At 40.1% G+C, this 21,449-nt stretch overlaps 1 pseudogene; it reads right to left on the reverse strand.

Annotated features, from left to right (window-relative positions):
• Positions 1-977: 977 nt before the first annotated feature.
• Positions 978-21,038, reverse strand: LOC148105502 (beta-1,4 N-acetylgalactosaminyltransferase 2-like; annotated as a pseudogene).
• Positions 21,039-21,449: the final 411 nt, after the last annotated feature.

A 21,449-nucleotide genomic window follows, 5' to 3' on the forward strand; every position in this document is an offset into this window, starting at 1 on the left:
CATCACAAATTCAAAAGCCTTCTCTCTTTAAACCTGTCAGCCTATTGTGGATCATTAAAACAATGGATGCTTGTGTACCAACCATAACTTATTTCATTGTGTCAGTTACTACAGTTACTACAGCTGTGTACACAGTGTGAAATAGTTAGATGCTATTAGTTTTATTTATTAGATTTATTTACACTTTAAAAATTCTAACAGGATATGTTCTTAAAGCGTAAGAGAAGTTTGGAATCTCTAAAACTGTGAAATTTTCCAAGGACTTAGAGAGGTTTTTCTCAGAAGAGGTTACAATTATTTGAAGAATTATACAGATACATGAACTTCATTTAGAAATCTCACTGGCAGTATATTCAGTGCACATGAAAAGGGCTTCATTTTATTTCATTTTATCTCCACTGTAAGATTCCCCAAAGACACAGTATGAGGGTCTATAAGCTGGAACACATTCATAATGTGAAAATACATTTTGCATGGCTTTAATATTATTTAACTTTTTATGTTTTATGTAGTTTAATGTAAAGGTTACTGTACAAAAAACAGTTGAGATGCGCAGATTTTTCACTAAAAACTTATGAAAATTAATTATAGCCCCTAATTTTCTTCTGTAATGTTTTTACCTGTTGCTGAAAGTGACCAGTAACTTTATAACAATAACTTCTCAACAACTATAACTCACTATAACTATTACTTAATGAGTAACCAATAACTTGTTCTAGCATAAATGCTATGGTGACTTCCAAACTTCAAAGTCCTTATTTCATCAACAACATAACATTTATTGAATTTGGTTTTATTCGGAATATTTGGAAACATCCAATTTGAATTCTTCTTATTATAGCATACAGTATAGTAGAATGGATTATGAGAAACATTGACAATTACAGGCAAAGCAATATCTATGAAAACATTGCTCTGAGTAAAATAAAGTGCAGTATATAACTACAACCAGTTCACTGATGTTCTCTTAAGGTCTTCTATGCATATTTGATGCACTTAAGGTGGTTTTTGAAGAAATGAAGCTGCAATTTGAATTCTGAGTCATTCTTTCTAGGATTTCTGAACTTGCGATAACGAGCACTTCTGGCTACATGTTGATGGTCAATGGATACATCACCACAAGTGGCAACAAGTAAATAGCCCAGGCCATCCATAAAGAACTCTAGATTAAAAAAAAAACAAGTATTTTAAAATAAAACATTTTGTTATCATAGCTAAGCAAAACTGGAAGCCCCCCCCCTTCTTGTCGCTTTTAAACCAAACTGAAATCTGGACCTACCTGAATGTGCTATCCACTGTAGCTTAGGGTCAAAACCCACCCTCTGTACAGCATCTGTACGGGCCAGGAAGAAGTTGACCACTCCACTGGCCAAAAAGCATTGTGGAACTGAATGTAATTTCTTATTAGACTTCCTGTATAAGCAGCCACCTTCAGTTTCTTCTCCTTCTTCATAGATAAGAGAGAAATAAAACTGATTCTCTTTTACTGACCCACCAACCTAAAAAGAAGAGAAACCGAAAAGCAAGCTATAAATATTGTCATGAACAGAGATGGGCAGTAACATGTTTACTTTTTTTCAAGCAATGAGTAAAGTAAGGGATTACTATTGCAAAAAAAGTAATTAACACGTTATTGCGTTACTAAACTGTGATTTTGTTTGTGAGAGTGTCTCATGACAATGACGTAAGAGCGTGCATGTCCGTGGAAGCAACAGACGTGTGCAGATTAACAATGAACAATATGGAGTGCGGGAGAGAGTACGACCATGCAGCGTTTAAAGTGTGGAAGTACTGACATTACTTTGAGTTTGATTCTGTAAAAAGTGACAAAACCATTAGCGTCCGCTGTTACTCTGCGTGGGAAGAAAAGTTCTTTCTACAGAGAAAAATGTAACTTCAAATCTGAGCAAACACTGAGCACGCTGCCACAGGAATGTGACATTCACAGAGAAATCCCCGGACCACCCCACTGACATGACTGCTGTGACAACGGGCAAACCCTCAAACTCCTGCAAACAGGTTAAAATAGATTTAAGAGCGACAGGACTCAGTGCTGCTGAGTCTTTGATTTTATTTATTTTCTGCTGTGTTTTACTTGTATATTAAAGAGATTAGAGATGAAAGATTAAAATATGATGGATTGTGCAGAAAAAAGAGAATTGGGCTGAAAGGTCTATTGCTTTATATTCAGGTTGTGTATCACGCTTTTAAAAACTAACTAAGTAACTAATTACTTTTGAAAATAGTAATCAGTAAAGTAATGGGATTACTTTCTTGGAGTAGTAATTAGTAGTAACTAATTACTATTTTCAAGTAACTTGGCCAACACTGGCCATGAACGCCGAACAGATAATTGTGACTTCTGTCGGATTATGATATTACTTTATGCCATGTTAGACCCCTAAGTAAAGATTGTGAATTATTATGTAGTTTTAGTTTGCATTATTCTCCTGAATTAGAAGAAGGTGATAACTATTACATTTGGTAAATTGATTTGCATTACATTAGACTGCTGATTTATTGTGAATGGATGATATTGTTTTATGATGCATTATACTGCTGAGTTATAAGAAAATATTGTTCACAGAAAGTCATCGCCTTATTTGTCTGATTAGAAGAGAACAGAGCATACTGCCCCATTTCATCAGGAGCAGATAAACAGGGAGCCAAGGTCGTAGCTTAGGCGCTGTGTGAGAAAGAATGTGAATGTTTAGGCTTTTATGATTAGGTGGGGGCCACTAGAGGCTATAAGAGTTTGATCAAGGCTCCACCATTTTGAGATCTGATGCTGTCTACTGTATGGTGTCCATCTCCCACGCGTGTGTTCATTAAATCATCGTTTGACTTGACCCGGCCGGACCAGTGTGGTTATTTTTGGTTTTCCTCTTGTATCCATCCCCAATATTTGAACCCGTGACAGTTTTGGAGGCTCGTCCTGTGGTATTGGGATGGAAGTTTTGGAGGTTTGGACGGTCCGAGGTGGTTGAACGGGCAGGCACGAGCCAGTGGTCTGACGTGAGTGGGCAAGCCGGCACATTTAAAGGTGAGGCACAACCTGTTGAATGTAAATCCAAACTGTGCCAAATTGGACTGTATAAATTAAAAGTCTACTCACTGAAATTACTGGTGAAGGCCTGTTTTGATTTTGATGAAAAATCTCATGAGTTTTGAAACTTGAAATAAGCTTATAAGTTACAATACTGAGTTAGAGGCTCAAGATAAAGGAAAATAATACTGAGTTAGAGGCTCAAGATAAAGGAAAATAATACTGAGTTAGAGGCTCAAGGTAAAGTAAAATAATACTGAGTTAGAGGCTCAGGTAGTTTGATAGGGAATTGGTCAGTTTGTGAGTTAGAGGCTCCATTGGTCTAAAGGATTGCATCTGTGTTGGCCATGTTGAGAGTTAGAGGCTCCATTGTCCATAACGTTGCATCTGCGTCAGTCATACTCTTGTTTTAGAGGGTTGACGGCGGTTTAAAAGTATTATAAATTTTGTGAGAACGGTGGTTAGAGGCCACTAAGAGGCGCATAGCCCGGAGGTTACGCTCCCTCCTGGCCGCGGACGCGCGACCTTGACCTGTCGGCGAACAGGGTTAGTTCAGTTGGCTTGACTGTGGGGTACAGGGCATCCTGGAACAAGCTAGGAGTTAGAGGCTCCTTATCTGCGCTTTTTTGGACACTTTAAATTGAGTTAGGGACTTTAGAGATGAGGCCAGATACAGTTAGAGGCTGATACTGGTTAATTGATTACAAAAAAGTTGGACTTTCTTCGGTTGGACCCGTTATCTTAAATTTGTCAAAATTGTGTAGGCGCTAAAACTTTCAGGCCTGAGAGTGATTGTAAATATAAGACGTCTTTGTAATATAATAGAAAGTTGAGTGTGAAACGAGGCTGTGTGTGACGACAGTGCACTGCAGCGCTGCGAGCTATTTTTAGATAGTATGTGAACATGCAAATGAGGTGGCTGCTGTGAAGCCCACAGAGGACTTCCTGTTTAGCGTGTTATTGAGTTTTATAAGTATGATTTGCAAACAATGATACATGCCTGTAATTAAAACGCTGATTTTGCTGATTATAATATTACAAATAAAGTTTTGAATGACTACGGTGAATGTTTGATGTTTGGCTGAGTTTTGATATGGGAGAGACGGCTTCGCAGCTGCTGGGGGTAAGTGACCGGAAACTTGCATGCCCATAAAAGGCAACTGCCTGACTGTGTGAACTATGCACCAAGAGAGAGAGTAAAATTTAGGTAGATGAACCAAATGGATGTTGTAAGAAAAATAGTAAATGAATGTTTTAGTCTCTTAATACAGGTGGATTTCTCTCAACCAGGAGACCTGAGTACAGCAGCAAAAGGATAGATTAACAAAATTGGGATGACACACAGGCCAAGCTCTGGCTCAAAATTTTACAGGTTGACCTATCACTTTGTCCCCACCCGAAAAAGAAGCTTAAAGGACATCTTCTCCTCCAGTTATCGGTTACCATCACTGGAAATTTTCAGGCAAGTTTTTCACTGAATTGTTTTTGGCACCATGTGTCCCTGAATCTCACAAGCAAGCTCTAATTCCTGGCTGAAGACATGGAATGTTATTTAAGGTGGGAAATCAAAATTTGGGAAACAAAATTAAAAACATACACAATTAGAGAAATGCCTTGTTTGAGAAAAAAGTTAAAATAACCCACCCACAAACGCACACACACGCAATGAAGAAACAGCTTACATTCATGAACACGTGAAGATTTTCCAGCAAGGTTAAAGCAGCAAAACTTAACATACACATGTTGTTAAATGATAAAGTTTATCCACTACTAACAAATAAACTCTCTGGGTTGCAGGACAACAACTTGACTTCAAAAAGACAGACACTGGTATGACCAACCAGTGATGAAACAACAAATTTAGTGGTTAAAAGAGTCAAATTGTGACATGTTTTCCTCTGATTGATTAATACAAGTGATTATTGAATGAAATAAAAATTCCTTTTTTGAATTATTAAACATGATCTTAAGAATTTTAACGTGTACCTGTGTTGTCCTGTCAACTTGGTGGGTTAGGAGTTGATTATATAGTGAGAAAAAACAAAAAAAAGGGGGGGAGAAGGCTGACACAGGGCCTGGCCCCTCTCTGAACAACACAGCCAAAACAACATCATTTTCCTGTTCGTCTGTTTTTGTTTTGTTTTTGTTTTTTCTCTTTATGCTTAATTACAGGCTGCTTTGTCGGCCCGGAAAGCCGAGGCTGACCTGGACTCCTGCTCTCCCCTCTACCATCTTTGCTCTCCCTTCTACCATCTTTGATGTGACCCTGACCAAATGCTACAGCAGCTGGACTCACAACAACAGCCTGAGAATGTCAACAGTGCTGCAGGAAAACGATCTCATGCAGCGGAGACGGAGAACGTTAAATCCAAGGCCCGTTTCACTACACGGGGGAGATTTCCAGACAGCTTCAGCTGACAGAGCTGTGACGAGATGCCTATTAAGCCCGGATGAAAAGTGAGGCCGAGCAAAAGAATGTTGACCTTAACAACTCTGCATTAAAACTGTGCAGGACAGTGACGGACCAACACGGAGGATCGGGCAGCAAAAAGGGCGTGCCAGAGACACGAGGAGTAACTGAGGTCAGAAGGCACCTCAGATTGGACAAAAGCAGCAGAAGAACATAAGCTGAAGGCACAGGTGTCGGGGCTCAGCCAGGAGCTGACCTCTGAGAAGAGCCGAACAGCAGAGCTGCAGAAGGCCGTGGAGCAAAGCAAGGAAAACATCAATAAACTTCAATCTGACGTGTACGGAAAAGACTCTGAGGTTTCTGCCCTCAGTGAGAGCTCAAGACATCAGAGCAGAAACTGAGCATGCCTCAGGAGGAGCTGGCTGCTAATCGAACCCATCAGTCAGGCTTGCAGTCCCAGATACAGGACTTAAAATCAGGCCGGAGCTTGCTGGAGCAGGAGGTTGTCAAACCTGACGAGAAGCTCCAACACAGGAGCAAACCCTGAAGAACCTACAGAAGCAAAAAGGGTCATGTTAAGGAGGAGCTGGACAAGGAGAAGATGCAGGACACTGGAGAAAAGGAATGCCTCAATTGGGGCCAGAACCAGTATGGAGAGAACTTTGGGCAGCAGCACCAATGGACCCAAACGGACTGAAAAGGGGGAGGCAGGACCCCAGAGCACGCTTCAGGCCATGGTTTACCCAGAACACCAGAACAGGAAAGTGATGAACACAAACACACACACAAACACACACATCTACATACACTGACTCAGAATCAAGAGAAACACACATATGAACACATATGCACTCGTTGATTGACTGAGAAATGACACACACACACGCACACAAATCGAAATGCTGATTCAATTCACTGAGAAGTGATCCACACACACATACACACATACACATGTTTGTGCAATGAAGAGTGATACACACACGCTGATGCAATGAAGAATGCTTTACTAACAAATGCTATGCTGATACGCAAAATGCTGCACACAAACCTCCAAATACAGAATTTGTTACAACAACAAGAAGTAATTGATTGTTAATTGGTTAAATGCATTTCATGTCACCCAGAGGGCATTTGTGTAGATTTAGGGGACAGGGTCTAAAGCAGTTTGGTTATGAAAACAATGTCTGTGAGTGATGTCTGTTTATGGCTCAAGGCCTCGACTGAATTGTTTACTGTGCTTCGCACAGCCTGATAAGGAGCAGTGGTACAGAGAAAATGATGAATTAACGGTGTGAGCCTTATTTCGGAGCGCCACATTTTTGTGATTGAGATTTAATTGAAGGAGGAACACACTGAAACATGAAAAAATAAATAAATTTAAAAAAAAGAAAGAAAAGGGGGCCAGCCCTTGGATTTACGTAAGCATCCCATGTGTATTTAACACAATTGCCTCAGGCTTTAAAGATCTGTACAAAATTCAACAGGAAATCATAGCTTCCCTGTATTTCCTATATTGTTGGCATGCTGGTGAGTGCTGTTGCTCCACAGTAAGAAGGTCCTGGGTGCAAGTCCACAGTCTGGCTAGTTTGCAGTGGTTTCTCTCTGGGTATTCTGGTTTCCTGCCACAGTGAAAAGTCATGAAGCTATTAGAGTTAGGTTAATTGATGATTCTAAATTATCCGTGAATGTAAGTGTAAATGGTTGTTTGTTTCTAGGTGATAGACTGGTGACCTGTTCGGGGTGCACCCTGCCTCGTAACCTATCACTTTAGAGTTATTTCCCAGCCCTCGTGCAATTAGGATAAAGATAGGAGGATGGTAGTTGTTGTAGACCCATTCAATTTTTATGGTAACCAGAATTTAGACTTTGTTGAACCGTAGGCAATATGAAGACAACATGTAGTATTTAAGGGACCAAGTAGAATTTGGATAAAAGTTATTGAATAGTGTTGAAATAAAATGACAGAATTGTGAAGGATTAAAATATTCCAGGAGCTTAACTTACTCCATCTGAACATGTCTTAATCGTGTAATATGAACTCAAAATGCACAGGTTTACTGAATATGAAAAGGTTGTGTTGATTTAACTCAGTTGTTTAAGTTTCTATCAAAGCGAAACATTTGTGTGTAACTAGTGTCCATTATTGAATCAAATAAGTCCAACATGTTTTTGTCAGTGCGAAAAGAAGTTACGGTACCTGTATTCCTACACAATATTGTCCCGGGACGGAGAAAAACTTTCTGGTGAAGTTTTGTTGATTTTGGGTTTTGCTTAAAACTAGGTTGATTTTATCAGTGAGGTTTGGATTGTTTTCTTTCTCTAAGAGAGGGAAAGATGGTTTTATGTTTGGACATGTTTCCAACGGGCCCCAGTATTTGTTATTATATGAGTATTTTATTGGTTACGTTTGTCTTTGCTTTTGTTACAGTGCACTGAAATAAGAACATCTGAGAGGAGTGATCCACCGGTGGTGATATTTTGGTATTTTGTGAGTTCCTGATTTAACAAATCAGCTCTTTAATCCAGGCCTGAGAGATTGAACTTTAAAGCGCTATAAAACATTCTTACTGAAAACAGTTGCAAAGTATTTTTCTCCATGATTATAATGGGCTCTGGAGAAATTCACTTATATGGGACATTGATCACATGAGAAGTCCTGAGCCTAAAAGGATTGCAGCGAGTCAATCCAGTCCAAAGAAACAAGGAACTGTTTTCCTTTAAAATGATGACGTCATCTTGCTGGTGATGGAGCCTCGAATAGGTTGCGTGTGAGACTCCATTATCAGCAATATCTGGTATGAATGTGTGTGAATGTATGCATGTGACTGGACTGTGATGGACTGACGACTAAAAGTTTAAACTGACTTGATACTGAGACAAAAACGGTACCGACTTTAGGATTAGTAAATGCCCACAAACAATTCACCCAGCCTGTAAAAGAAGGGTGGATGTTTTGTCTCGCTTTGTTTTGTTTTTGCAGGAGTAGAAGGAGGACAGAGACTAAAGGGGGAGGCTGTAGCTTCACATGAGTGTGAACTGCAGACTTAACCCTTTGGTTGCTAATTTTGAGTTACTGATGTTTCCATCAAGAAAATTGTGTTTTATTAGCTGTGTTTCGATTAATGCATCACATTATATTGTTGGGAATGTTAAATGCTAAAATGGAGAGAAGCTTTGATTTCACTCATGACTGAAAATGTTATTATTAACCATAGCAGGCCACTGTAAAAAAGCCAATTAATTTTGATAGAGAAAAAAGCAAAAAAAACCCTCTATTAATGTCTATGAATAACAGGGGAATGATAGACTTGTTACATTTAAAATAGAGATATGTAATGACAAACACTGGTCCACGTCATTTAGGTTCTCCATTGAAATAGTCAATAATTTAGAAAAGTAAGATAGAACCGACAGGGGCATGTGCTGAGATGTGGTGCTGCACAAGAACGAGAGCAAAATAAAGAAAAATTATTGTGTTTAGCTTTGATAAATTAAAATTAAAATGTACCATTACACTCAGAGGATCAATATGAAATTGAATATATGCTAATTTTGTATGAAGTACATGACTGATAACTGTTCTGTCCTGAGCTTTTGTTTTTACAGCGCCCACTTGACCACACCAACAGTTTCTCGCCACCAAAATTGGGGACTTGCAAAGAATAGGGAGGAATATCATCAGAAGTGGGAAAGGTAAGCCCCGATGGGGGTGATAACATTATTAATTTCACGTATGGTCAAATTCTTAAAACTTGACCCCAAACATGAAGAATTCTTCAAACATTTAGAGACAGAGTGGAGTTCTAGATAAACATAATGTAGCAAACCACATAAGGATGGACCATTGGAATTAATAAGATGGTGAAAAACACGCAGGAAAAATGTTGATCATGTTGATTATGTTTATTCCAGTGTGCAGGGATTGGCTAATCTGACCAGGAAATGTTATAAATGGATTGTCGGAACAGTCAGCGTTAAAGTCACCTTTGACAGTCCAGACTAAGATGGCGTTGGACATCTTCAGGGCGGAAAAGGGTTGGTGTGACCAAGGTGTGGTTTGGCTTGTTGTATGTATATTTCAAGATGATATGGCTCTGGATGGACCAGTTACCAGGGCATGGAAGGAGGACAGACTTATTAAAGGAAGAGAAGGAATTTTCTGGGATTGGAGATCCTGTGGGTGAATGGTTGACTAAAAGCATGCATAAAATAAAAGCTATTTTTTGTTATTGATTGGTAATAGATTGATAATTGGCCACATTCACAGCTGTATTGACTTGTAGTGGACGTAGTCTACTTCATGTTTAAGAACTCTAATTAACAGATTGAAAATAGTGACATTAAAGGAAGAATATGCAGCGCCACCCTGTCAAATGCCAGTGCCGGTGGGGCTCAGGGATGAATCAGGTGAGCTGGATTCATGGCTGAATTAAAACATAGAGGCCTCTGCTGTGGTCAGTAAGGGATAAAAAGGGTGTGTTTTACTGTTATTTTAGCATCAGCATTATTGTTACATCAGAATCATATAACAAGCATTGCATTGAACATTTATTGAAGCTATTGACATATTAATATTTGTATTACAGTGATTGTTATAACCCCATGTTAATCTTCTATCTACAGGTGTCAAAAGTAGTCAACAAGTTCATGTTGAAGTGAAGTTCATAATAATACAGGTTTTGTTTGTAGACGATTGTGAAGACGCAGGTTCTGGGCGGAGCCAGGAGTTGAACAGATCTAACATGACAATTAAATTGGTTTCATTCCCTAACACAGAATAACAAGACTGGAGCAACGACACTGGATAGGAGAAAGTCTGATACTTTCTAAGATATGAGGTCACTAACCTTTTCTTTTAATTTTCTAGCTTCATTGAATGGACACATGGTAGAATTAGAAATGGCTAATTTGTTTATGTCTTTTATTAGAAAGAGTGGTTTTAATCATTTTTATACATATCTTGCAAATGTGCTTATAATGAGTTGGCACTCGGTTTTTTGAAGGTCATAAGCTTCGTTCGGCGATAGTCCGGACTGATAAAGTGTAGGAAATGCCTTGAGTGCAGCAGGCTAAATGCAAACACGCTTAAACACACATACACTAAATTAGGATAAGTCCTTGGGACATTCTGAATATTCTAAACAAATTCTGAATCACCAAAAGATCAGTAGACAGCAACATTAGATTGTTAGAGCTGGGAAGAGAGGTGTTTTGGTTTTCTGTCTCTTACAGAGGAAGGAACAGACACCAGACGAGGTCACAGATATACGAGGATCCTTGGCAGCAGAGACAGACACGGTGACTGCGGAAACATCAACTGGGTTCAAGTGTCATGGCATTTTGGGCTCCAGCTAGTCACCTCAAAAGGATGGATCCCATAAACACAGCAATAACCATGAAGGGGTTAAAGGAAATCCAGGAACACCACACCAACAACGTTCGAGAGGCTGTTGGTCATAAGGGGGACACGTTCCTGTTCCTTTTTCTGGGAAACACAGCGGTGACCCCAGAATACACAGATCATTGTTTGAAATCGGGGCAGAATAATCCCCTGATCTGTGCAACGACTGAAGGGTTGTCTAACCCCTGATGTTGAAGAAAGAAGAGCAGAGGATCACCCGACTGGAAGACACTGGTGCCTACAGCAATAAAATAAAGGTTAAAAGCTCCTCGGACAGAGGTTCTAGTCTGAGTACGTTTGGAGGGTATAAGGTAGCACCGAAATAAAGCTGTGGGAGAACTGGGGAGTGATGGGAGTATCATCTGTACCTACTGTTGTTGTTGTAATAAAAGTTTTTCTTGCATCTGAACTGCGCAAACACAGAGGTCATCTCACATATGGTTCACCCAACAGGGGGACAAAGGGCCTAAGGAGTAAGGAGAAATGAACCCGGCAACACTGGATTGCAGGGTGTAAGTGAGCTCTTTAAGTCTAAAGAGCTCATCAGGGGGAATTGTCGGATTATGATATTACTTTATGCCATGTTAGACCCCTAAGTAAAGATTGTGAATTATTATGTAGTTTTAGTTTGCATTATTCTCCTGAATTAGAAGAAGGTGATAACTATTACATTTGGTAAATTGATTTGCATTACATTAGACTGCTGATTTATTGTGAATGGATGATATTGTTTTATGATGCATTATACTGCTGAGTTATAAGAAAATATTGTTCACAGAAAGTCATCGCCTTATTTGTCTGATTAGAAGAGAACAGAGCATACTGCCCCATTTCATCAGGAGCAGATAAACAGGGAGCCAAGGTCGTAGCTTAGGCGCTGTGTGAGAAAGAATGTGAATGTTTAGGCTTTTATGATTAGGTGGGGGCCACTAGAGGCTATAAGAGTTTGATCAAGGCTCCACCATTTTGAGATCTGATGCTGTCTGCGGTATGGTGTCCATCTCCCACGCGTGTGTTCATTAAATCATCGTTTGACTTGACCCGGCCGGACCAGTGTTGTTATTTTGGTCTTCCTCTTGTATCCATTCCCAATATTTGAATCCGTAACACTTCTTTTTCTGTTTGTTTTTTTTAAATCAAAACCAAGTCTTTATCGCAAACTAGTTTATGAGGTGGCTAACCTTTTGTACTGTAGTTGACTTAATAAAATGGTCTTCAGCTAAGCTTGGTCCTAACTGTGTCTAACTTTTGCTTGTTATTGGTTGTAACTCTGAATAACAAGAAAAAAAAAATCTGATTGGCCACTTTATTGGCTTGCTAAATTGCACTTTGATGCAGCTTAAAAAACAGTCCTTTATTCTAACTTGTTTTTCTTCTTGGAATAGTCAAATAATGCTGATCAGTTGGGTTGTAGTCCAACACAAACTCCAAGTTTAATGACAGCTTCAGTTTACAACTGATATTTGAAACACAACCTAAACCTCTCAACCACTTCCTCCTGCTCACTGTTTACAATATAATACATGTGACTGTGGCTTTTATGCTACATGCTGTACAAAAGGTTATTCCTGTTCCCGTAAAAGTGCAAGGTTTATGATCAGTCTTATCAAAAGGGAATGAGCCTTGGTGGTGATGGTGGAATGGGCGTATTAGGTCACACTTAGAATGCAAACATCTGATTTAGCTAAAGAAGAAAAAAAATCTGACAAAAACACAGAATTCTGCAGTTAATTTAGTGTAGCAGGAATCTAGATCACATTAGTGATGAAAATGATGAACAAATTGGGGGGGGGGGGGGGGGGGGTGCTTACAACTGTTAACAGTAATGGATATATATACATATATATTATGTACATAGATCAGTTAGTGTTCTATTTAAAGAAGAAAACATAAATCAGATAACATGAGCTATTTCATTCTCACCACATCCAGTTCAGGGACCGCCTCCATCATCTCCACAAGCTTCTCTATCTTTGTCTTCTCTGTAAACAAAAAGTCATCATCCACCCACAGGAAGTACTTGGTGGTTACCTGGGAAACAGCCAGATTTCTGCCTGCAAACCAGCCCTGAGGATGAAAACATATTTTACAGTCTGTTTTAATGGTCCTTTACCCTCTGAGGTGTAAGTAGTCACTTGTGACATTCATTACTTCTAGACTGGACTATTGTAATTCAGTATTATCAGATTGTTCTGAAAGTTCCTAAAATCACTAATCCAAAACACTGGAGTCTAATCTTAAAAGCTGCAAACTTTTTCTTCTAAAAGCTTACACGTAGGGCTGGATGAAGGCACACTTGACTACCCTCAGACTACTGGATGATTTCATGCGATGCACTGAGCATTTCCTCTCCACTCTTCTTATATTTAGGGGATGAGTGATTTAAAGTCTAATTCTAGAAAAGAAAAAAGCATAAAATCCTATATTTTACTATTTTAATAAATCCTTCAATAATTATACTGCTCTGTCCAAGATGTCTGATAAAACTCAGTATGAATAAAAACCCCCACAAAAAACACAATCTTACGTTCTAAATGTCTATGCATACCTGTGCTGGAGGCATGATGTAATGTTTTCTCCGGTAATGTGCTCTGGTTCAAAGTCATCTGCAACAATAACTTTTATAGTGCTATAGAATTTTCGGATACTGTCCAACAAGACCTTCAGCTGTTCGTACCGCAGGAAGGTCTTTGTGGCGATGGTAACTTGAGAGCTGATATCTGACAGACAGAAGCAAAAAAATGTTTCAAGAAAATAAGACAGATCATCTGCTACAGAGTAGAATGAGTTTTGTGCAAACTGTGCAAATTGAACAGCAAACTTTTCATTGCTGAAGCCGCTACACTGAAGTGCTGCAGCAAGGTCGTTGTTGCCTGTTGTTGTGGTAACCCCCGAACCAAATGGTGGACACCAGAGGTGAAGGGAGCCACCAGGCTGAAGTTGTGTCGGGCTTGGTTAGCCTGTGGGACTCCAGAGGCACCTGAAAGGCCAAGCGGAACGCAGCTTGAGCAGTGGGTGAAGCAAAAAACTTGAGTGTGAGAGCAGTTCAGAGCGGCCATGGAAAAAGACTTTCGGACTACCTTGAAGAGATTCTGGCAAACCTTCTGGCGACTCAGGAGGGGAAGGCAGTGCTCTACCTGCACTGTGTATAGTGCGGATGGAGCGCTGCTGACTTCGTTTGAGAACATTGTCGGGCAGTGGAAAGAATACTTCGGAAGGAATACTTCGAGGACCAGCTTAATCTCACTGGCACCGTGAAGGAAGCAGAGTCTAGGGACACATTATTTTTCGCATCTGGTTTCTAAGCACTCAGCCAAAGGAGTTATAGATTTAATAATCCACAAGGAACAAAAACAAATTGTGAAGGGGAATTTAACTTAGAATACTTAATATTTTAAGTGGCAGCACGGTGGCACGGTGGTTAGCACTGTTGCCGCACAGCAAGAAGGTCCTGAGTTCAATTCCAACATCAGGCTGGGGTCTTTCTGTGTGGAGTTTGCATGTTCTCCCCGTGTTTGCGTGGGTTCCCTCCAGGTACTCCAGCTTCCTCCCACCGTCCAAAGACATGCAGCTTGTGGGGATAGGTTAATTGGATAATCCAAATTGTCACTAGGTGTGAATGTGCGAATGAATGTGAGTGTGAATGGTTGTCTGTCCCTGTGTGTTAGCCCTGTTAGCCCTGTCCAGGGTGTACCCTGCCTCTCGCTCTATGACAGCTGGGATAGGCTCCAGCGCCCCCCGCGACCCTGAAAAGGATAAGCGGAAGCGAATGGATGGATGGATACTTAATATTTTAACAACACACTATTCCCACTAACTAGTAGTAAGATACAAAATAAAACCAAAGAAATAATTGGGTTGGCATATACTGTGAAAGAACCTTCATAAAATTCATGGTTTTCCTGCATTTCTCTCTCTCTCTCTTTTAATACCCTTGTTTAAAAAGTAGATTCCTACCTGTCCCCATGTCATACAGGACTGGTACATGAGGCTGCTTGATGGCAATAGCGAACACAGCTTTATGGTTTTCAAACTGGAAAGTTACTAAAAAAAGAAAAAGAAAAAATACTTATTGTACACTAAAAAGAAGATTTGGGCTTAAAAGACAAGACTGAGTTCCCAGACAATGCAGACCAAGGTCTCCAGTGTTGATATGGTAGACTGTGCTAGTATAGGACACTTTGACCAGCACGTCATTGAGCAGCTCCAGGCTCCCGGACTTGATTATCAATTCTTTCTCACCAGAACCTGTGAATTACAATTTCACAACATTTCATTCCAGTGTCTTCTTTAGATTGAAGTTTGATTGTGAATGTCATAACATATCAAACCCATCATATCATGCAGTGACCCCTCCATGCCCTATTCATACTTTCAGGACATAAATGTTCTGCCATAGAATAAAGTTAATGACTCAGAACATATTTGTTCCTGATTTGCAGTGACCCATCCTTTTAAAGGATATATCAGACACAAATCAAGCCAACAAATTAACCTCCACAAAATAACAGATTTGTTTAGTACAGGAGTTCTAGCTTTTTTTGTCACCAATTTGTATATAAACTGATGAGAAGTGGAATCTCACCTTCGACTGTGACCTCTGCTGGTGGAATATCTGTGGTCAGGATCCCTTTAGAGACTTTTAAGACCACCTAGAATAGAAAAATCTGAATAAACTAAAAAGTACTCCAAGTATTCATACTTACACAGACATCTGTGACATCATTCATTTTAATCACAGTGACAGTAAATGCTGGATATAAATTTACATACAATCACAGAAAATTGTTTTCATTTTTAATTTACCTAATTTCTTGTGGTATTTGATTTAGATGTATTATCTTATATTTGAAAGCTGGCCCCAGACTACAACCACAAAACCAGACTCAGTGTCCTGGCCTGATGTTACTGCAGGGCTTTATGTATGCAGCTAGCAAAATGCTAAAGAGAGCTTAGGGGCCATCCACATGGGAAGCACATGACAACCAGAGACCAAAAAAAGTTATTACGGTAATGTAAATAAGTGACTTCAAGTGAGAATGAATGAAGAAAAGCACTGGTGGGGCAACTGGATAGGTCCTGAGTTAGACTTTATACATTAAAGTAATTATATTATTTGAGAAATAGCTTTGGTTTAATAATCATTTAGCAAATTATAAAATTCATATTACTAACACTCTGGCTTTAAATATCCAACTCATCTTCAGCAAAGTATCTAGGGCCTGACAATTTTGCTTACGGTGGGGTTTCTGTCTTCAACTCAAACTCAACACCAAAATGGCTTCATTTGCAAATGACAAAGAATTATTCCTACAACATAAAGAATGCAAATTCAACATCTTTGTTTCTTTAAATCTCTATGATAATAGTATTAAAATGAAAGTTACCAAGAGCTTCTAAGGTCATCACAATTACCATGAGGAAATGTAAAGTTTTACCAAGCAGAAATACTACAGTGGCAGCCTTGAAGTTCACTGTTTTTTTAAATGAAACATACAGACCTACCTTTGGAGAAATATTTGATACCCATCTTGCACCTCTACTATTCTAACAGAGTTTGTTGAGATTTGCCTATCAAGCTGAACTGTTTTATGACACTAACCTTGTAGCTGCTCCTTTTTCCTGCATGCAGCTGTAAACCTAAAATTAAAATGACCACACTGTGACAGCATCCCATGATGGAAAGAAATAGATATGTCAGTGGTTATATTGACCATATAACAAAGAAAATTTAAAAAGGCAAATGATCAAGGAAGTGACTGAACATGTGAAAACCGAGATCCACCTTCCTGTCTGTAACCATGGTAGCGCTACCCTGAAATTGTGTTTGATAATATATGACATGCTGCAGTGCCTTATTTGGCAGGATCTCTTTTATTACTCATTACCTATGTATTTCTTCATGTCTCACCTGGTATGACAGAGGAGGACAAGGGCTTTACTGTGTAACCTTGGATTGGATACTGCAGAGGAGAGTTGGGCAAAGCAAACAGCTTCTTGGACAGTACAGAAGTTGTCCTGTGGAAGAAATGAGGTGTATGCAACACAGATCATTTTAACTGATCAAGTATAATGACCACAAAGCAACAAATAAGTACTGTGAGGCCAAAGGTCAATCTAAGTAGTGGCATTATTGGATAAGCAATACATTTATCCATATGGGAAATAAAGCATGTAATCATGTTTTCAACAAACATGGAATCATTTCAGTGTGGCTAAAAAAATGAAAATAGTTAAACACCTCTTGAGTTTTGTTTTTTTTTAGCTTTTGAGATTTAGTAATATTAGATGTGGTTCCGCCCCAACTGCTGGTGCTTTGCCCTGCCCCTGTCCCGATCAACATTTCTCACTTTTTAAGAGCTGGTGTGACTAGACCTCTATTCTGTGTGTCAACGTCATACATTTCTGGGCCCTATACTACAACGTGAGATCAACATACCCAAGGTATCTTTCTATTGTTAGGATTAATGTACTTTAAGTAAATTTTCAAAATATTCGTCTTTAAATAATAGTAATAAATATTTAAGTGCAGTTTTTCATCCTAAAAGAAAATAAGGCAGAAACATAAAAGGTTATTTGAACAGCTTCACCTTTAAACTCTGAGCCAACATTATTCTGTACATTTGGCGTCGGTACCAGAGAAAATGCATCAACATGATCCACCCTGGAATCCTTGGAAGCGCTAAAAAAAGTGCACGTATACATGGCGTGCGATCTGGGAAGCACGCGCGAGTCAGAACTTGGATGCGGCAGGTCCTTGCCACTAGCGATCATGGCTGTTTAGAACTTTTTTCTGCCGCCAAACAGCGCTGCCTTCTTCCGGTTGACCCGATGTTATCGGAGCATGCTCACCCATTGCAGTTTTATTCGTCGCAATGCCAAAGGTATAGGAGGGGAAGTAATAAGCTGGACGTTATGTTCCTAACTGAGACATAGCTTTGCGCTGGTGAAGTGGCACCTTTGCTGGAACATTGCCCAGGTTGTCTGGGATGGGAGACGGGGTTGCCTCTATCATCAAAGACTGTTTTAAATGCAAATAGATTTTTTTTTCCTCATTTGACTCCCAGCTCCTGACTTTAAGCTGTCCTGTGGTTCTAACTATAGTTACCTTTTATCCACTTAAATATATTGGCCCTGTCTCAATATGCGTACTTGTGCATACTTGCGTTCTCATGTACTCGTGATATGGAGACCAAGTACTGTTCCAATTCAAAGTACGCATCAAGCCGAGAACGCGAAAAATTCCCGGATTTGTCCTTGCTCTGCCCATTTTATCGAGCATGCATCGGTGGTGACTTGTGTGGACTTGGTACAGCCAGTGGCGGTCCTAGCCTGTTTGGCGCCCTGGGCGAACACTCCCTCTGGCGCCCCCCCCCCCCGCCCCCACACACACACACACACACAAAACATATTAAGGATTGTACATTAACATAAAACTGTTGTACACACACATATACACATATGAAGAGAGAGAGAGTATGCATAGTATCCAAACAGCTACCAAACAGCCATCATACAATGAGAACAGGACAAATCAAAAACTGACAATGACTAATTAATATTAAAATCTGTAACATAATGTATTGTTTGGAGTTTAGTCTGTTACTGTTGCTATTTTTACCATTTCTTCTTGGAGCAACTGTAACCCACATAATTTCCTTAGGGATTAATAAAGTATTCTGATTCTGATTCTGATTGTTTCAGGATACATGACCTGCCATTATCCAATGACACATCTGCTTACCTGTATCTTTTGCTTGTTTCTCTTCCTCTTCTTTTCTCTTTTTTCTAAACTGAAGACATGATGGCTTTGAACTTTTCTTTTCCATCTTCCATTGGTTTTAATTTTGCACTCCAGTATGAACATTCATCCCCCAACCCGAGGTTCACCACAACATAACCTAACAGACCTACACCTTAATTCACAGATTCACTTTGTCTTTATTTCTGGGATTTCACACAACCCAGGATTCAAATCATGAATACATAATGGGCTTGGATTTACAACATTGTGAATGAAATGTGTTTTATTTGGAAGCAGCAGCCCCCCCCTCCCCTTTTGACGGGTTGTGTGTGAGACTTTAAATCATCAAACTGTAAATTTAAAATTGTTATTGATCCCTTTACCCCGAGTCCTAAAGTGTATATTTATTTTCTTACTCTTCTTACATATATTGTTTGTTTATTTGCACTGCTGTAACTGGAGCCTCGTCGTCTCGTCTCTCTATATACTGGACTGTCTGTAGCGGAGATGACAATAAAGTTTACTTTGACTTCGGCAGCGAGCAGGCGCACCGAGGGCTCTCGCACTCACTTTTCGTGTATAGAATTTCGAAAAAACATCGGTGCAAATTATAAGTCTGTATCATAATGTCGGGTGTTTTCGTGTTTATTGGTTTGTTTTTATTTTGTTTTACTTTGCGAGTTGGTTATTAGACGCTGCTCCAGCCGGTCAGAAAATCCCCCGCCGCCCCGCCCTCTCCTCTCTGCGCCGCAAGCAGCAGGCGCACCTCGCAAACGAAGGGCGCCCTTACTCCCAGAAAATGGGCGATAGAAAACTGATCGGTGCCTGTGACATTCCCAATATGCGCTGGCTGATGTCGGGGCAGCATGAGTACGAGCATTTTTTTGATTTTTTTGCCGATGCCCGTGATGCCGCCCCCCACCACGATGCCGCCCTGGGCAACCGCCCGTGTCGCCCGTATCTAAAACCGCTACTGGGTACAGCTAAATATCCCAGAATGCATTCCGTCCAAAACTCAAACGCGGCAATGGCGGAGGACCGCGGCTAAAAAATATTACTTTTTCTGGGTCACAAAATAAACTTTTAAGATATTTTCAGGCGAGGATGTAGCTGTGTAAACTTCAAATATCTACTCAGTTTATCAAGATATCATATATTTCTATATATTTCCAAACGTGCTCCGATGTTTCTGAGGCCATGGTTCTCAGCCGGAAAAGGGTGGAGTGCCCACTCCGGATCGGGGATGAGTTCCTGCCCCAAGTGGGGGAATTCAAGTATCTCGGGGTCCTATTCGCGAGTGATGGGAGAAGGGAGCTGGAGATCGACAAACAGATTGGTGCTGCGGCTGCAGTGATGCGGACGCTGCACCGATTTTATTTGCTCCTGAGTAAATTGGTTTGGCTGAGATTAAAGTTAAGCTTCATAACATATTAATCACAGTTAAATTAAGAGGGGACGGCAGTAAAAACTCCGGACCTGTGACATCATCAAGTACGCTGGTGTTCCAATTGTACAAATCGCGAGTCCGTACTCGCGTTCTCGGCAAGTCCGGTCTCGCCGAGAACGCGAGTCTGTACTTGAGAAAGGGCTCTTGACTTGTTGATTTCAGAATTGTGTCTGGGCCAACATGCAAGGGCTACACCCTAGACGTTGTCCTGGGGTACCTACTGAATCTATCTGTGACTGAAACCTGTCTTTTACCTATTTTAGAACATTTAGCAATTTTATTTGATCTTTTAATTCCTACATCTCCAGCCTCTGAGAGGGGAAATTGTTGTTTTCTTTGTATCTGCTGCCTTTTGTTGTTCTTGTACATTCTTTTAATGTAACCTTTTATTGTTATGCTATTGACCTGCAGCTTTGAAACTGTGTTGACTTGTCTAAATTAGAAGCTTGTCTATCTGCCATTAGTAGCTGGTTATCTGATCATTTCCTGCTTCTTAATACTGATAAGACCGATTTGATGGTCATTGGACCACAAAAATTTAAGTACTTGTCCCAAAATTTCACCTTGAAAATTGATGTCATAAATTGCAAAGACAAGGTAAAGATTTGGGTGTGTGGTTTGACATGGTGCTCTCCTTTGAGTCCAATGTGGAAGAGAAAACAATGACTGCCCTTTATCACCTAAAGAACATAGAACATATCTAAAATCAGGCAAGTTTTATCACTGGACACTGCAGAGGTACTTGTCCATGCATTTGTGCCTTTGCATTTGATTATTGTAAAGCTCTTCTTTCTGGGTTACCGAAGGAAGGTTTTAAAGGTTTGTAAATGATACAAAATGCAGCTGCTCGCATTTTAACCCTTGTGCTCCCCTTCGGGGCAGCTCCGGACCCCGGGGCTCCCAGAGTACCCTTGGGTCGCATTTCACAGGCCGCGCATCAGGGTTGGCTCCCGCGCCCCGTACACCCACGTTTCCGTCCCTGAATGCCATTCCCGTTTCAATTTTTCTCCTAGTTTCGGGCAGGCTCTATCACGTTCGTCCATGGGAGGCCACTGTTAAAGGGTAATTTATAATTCCAACATTAGCGTCCGCTTCAATATCGCTACCATCTGGGTTTGTTATTTTCAACCTTAAACTCAGCAGTGTGTCATTTAAATCCAGGTAATGCAACCCGTTTCCAGGCACATAAAATTCCAGAGGTCCCCGATCTGTGAGCGCTGTTACTGGTAAAATTTCTGAATAACATTTGTCCTCAATTGAAAACTGAGTCAGTGGTGCTGTAAACAGATCCAATTCGCTCAAGGTGCATTCGCTTGATCGTTCGTGAAGTAAAGACATTGTTGTTTGTTTCATAGTTGTTTTTTAGAAAATATCTTGCTTAGACTTGCGTCCTGTACGTCT

Source organism: Neolamprologus brichardi, chromosome 3 (assembly GCF_056152115.1).
Source record: "Neolamprologus brichardi isolate AB-2024 chromosome 3, ASM5615211v1, whole genome shotgun sequence".
NCBI lineage: Eukaryota > Metazoa > Chordata > Actinopteri > Cichliformes > Cichlidae > Neolamprologus > Neolamprologus brichardi.